Below are 3,127 nucleotides of genomic sequence, written 5' to 3' on the forward strand. Positions count from 1 at the left end.
CACCCAGAATGAGAGACACATGCTGACAGCAGTTTATAGACAGAACATCATTGCCACCCAAAGTCTCTCCTGCATATCACAGCACTGAAAAGGAGAGATAGAAGAAAAGGGACTGCGCTGACACAAAGGCAGGGCAGGATGGGGGATGGGGGGTTGTGAGGGATACTGGGAGTGGTAGGGGTGGAGAATGGACACTGGTGTTCGGGTGGGTACTCGATCATTGTATAACTGTAACGCAAGCACTCAACTTGTAAGTCCACAACTGTAACTCATGGTGTTTAACTACTAAAACAAAACAAAACAAAACAAAACAAAAAAATAAAACAAGAGAAATATCTAACAACAGCAAAGAGGACTGTAGTACTCAAAAAGTTTAGAAACAGGAACATTGGCAAGTATTTTTAAATAAGCATCCAGGAGAGAATATAGCATTGTGAGTGAACAAATCTAATCTATGGATTCATCTCATCCTCGAAATGGAAAATGACAATCTGCTACAGTTACAAATTTCGAAATAAGATATATACCATCCACCTTTTTTGTTGTGTATCTATGCTTTGAGAAGTATTATTCTAATTTTTAAATTTACTTTAATTATTAAAACAGTATTTCCCTGCATTAAACTATTTAATTAAATGTTTTATTAAAAATGTTTTTTTGAGCAATTATTTTTTTTATTAGTGAAACACCATGAGGTACAGTTGTAGATTTACAATTTTTTGTGCTTGGGTTTGATTATACAATGATCAGATACCCATCCCTCCATCAGTGCCCATTTTCCACCACCATGGATAATATCCCTCCCACCCCCATCCCCCCATGCCCCCTGTCTCTGTGGCAGGGCAATCCCCTGTGTTCTCTCTCTCCTTTTGGGTGTTGTGGTCTGCAAAAGTGGCATTGAGTGGCAAACATGTTCAGTCCATAGTCCACTTTCGACATGCATCTCCCCTCCTGGGAGGGTCCTCCAAACACCCTTTATTTGGTGCTCCCTTCTCTGTCTGAGCTGCCCTTTCCTCTAGAATGCCCGACTGGCCACTAAGCTATGGAGTAATCCTCCTGGTGCTGATCTCAGCTATTCTTGGGTATTAATCTCATATTTTGTTACTTTATATCCCCCAGATGAAAGCAATCTTTCTATGTCTATCACTCTCTTTCTGACTCATTTCGCTTAGCATGATACTTTCCATGTTGTACCACTTGTATGTAAATTTCATGACTTCATCTTTTCTAAGAGCTACATAGTACTCCATTGTGTAGATGTACCAAAGTTTCTTTAACCAGTCATCTGTTCTTGGGCATTCAGGTTTCTTCCAGTTTCTGGCTATTGTAAAGAGTGCTGCAATGAACAAACAAGTGCAGATGTCACTTCGACTATACATTTTTGCCTCTCTGGGATATATTCCCAGGAGTGGTATTGCTGGGTCAAATGGGAGCTCAATTTCTAATTTTTTGAGAATTGCCCATACTGTTTTCCAAAAGGGCTGAACAAGTCGACATTCCCACCAACAGTGAAGGAGTGTCCCTTTCTCACCACATCCACGCCAGCCATCTGTAGCTTTTGTTCTTTTGAATGTGGGCCAGTCTCTGAGGTATGAGATGGTATCTCATTGTGGTCTAATAATTTATCCATTTACTCGAGATTTTGATGTTCCGTGGCATAAAGCTTCTCAAAGTACTCCCTGAGGATCCTTTGAATTTCTGTAGTTTCTGTTGTAATCACCCGCTTTTCATTTCTGATTCGGTTTATTAGGGTTTTCTCTCTCCCTTTCTTTGTGAGTTTTGCTAAAGGCTTATCAATCTTGTTAATTTTCTCGAAGAACCAGCTCTTGGTTTCATTGATCTTTCAGATTGCTTTTTGGGTTTCCATCTCGTTAATCTCTGCTCTGAGTTATATTATTTCCTTTCTCCTGTTCGGGTTGTGCTCCTTTTTTTGGTCCTTCTCCAAGCTCTTAAGCTGTGAGGTTAGGTTACTTATGTGTGCTCGCTCCTCCTTCCTGAGGAATGCTTGTAGAGCTATCAACTTTCCTCTTAACACAGCTTTTGCTGTGTCCCATAAGTTTTGGTACCTCGTGTTCTCATTTTCATTCGTTTCTAGGAATCTTTTGATTTCCTTTATAATTTCCTGTCTAAGCCACTCGTTGTTCAATAGAGCACTGTTTAATTTCCAGGTATTTGATTTAGTTTTCTGTTTTTGTGTGTGATTTACTTCTAATTTCAACGCATTATGGTCTGAGAAGATTGTTGACACAATCTCTATCTTCTTAATTTTATGGATGCATGTTTTGTGGCTCAGCATGTGGTCTATCTTGGAGAATTTTCCTTCAGCTTTTTGTGGATGAAGTGTCCTGTATATATCTAGTAAGTCCCTTTCTTCCATTGTTTCCCTCAGATGAAGTATGTCCTTGCTAAGCTTGAGTCTGGTTGATCTAGCAAGAGGTGACAAAGCGGTGTTGAAGTCTCCCACTACTATTGTGTTGCTATTGATGTCTTTTTCCAAATCTATGAGAAGGTGTTTTAAGTACTTTGCTGGTCTCTCATTTGGTGCATATACATTTATTATTGTAAATTCTTCCTGTTGTACAGATCCTTTGATCAATAAGAAATGACCTTCACTGTCTCTTATGGCATTTTTCACTCTGAAATCGATGTGGTCTGATATTAGGATGGCTACCCCAGCTTTTTTATGGGAGCTGTTTGCCTGAAGGATTGTTTTCCAGCCTTTGACTCTGAGTCTGTGTTTGCTTTGACTATTGAGATGTGTTTCTTGCAGGCAGCAGAATGTTGGTTTCAATTTTCTAATCCATCCTGCCACTCTATGTCTTTTAATTGGTGCGTTTAGCCCATTGACATTGAGAGAGATTATTGTTATGGGATTTTGTCCCTTTGTTCTGTTGAAATTTGGTGTATTTGAAGGGCCTGTCTTGCCTTAAAGTAGCCCATTTAGTTGTTCTTGTAACCATGGTTTTAGTTGTTCTTGATAACCATGGTTGTTTTGTAACCATGATGTTCCTGAGCAGTTGTTTGTCTGTGAAACTGTGTGTTGTTCCTTCTATTATGAATGAGAGTATCGCTGGGTAAAGTATTTTTGGGGAGGCATTTATTTCACTGAGTTTTTTCACTATGTCCC

The sequence above is a fragment of the Sorex fumeus genome, unplaced genomic scaffold, assembly GCF_029834395.1.
Source record: "Sorex fumeus unplaced genomic scaffold, SorFum_2.1 ptg000032l, whole genome shotgun sequence".
NCBI lineage: Eukaryota > Metazoa > Chordata > Mammalia > Eulipotyphla > Soricidae > Sorex > Sorex fumeus.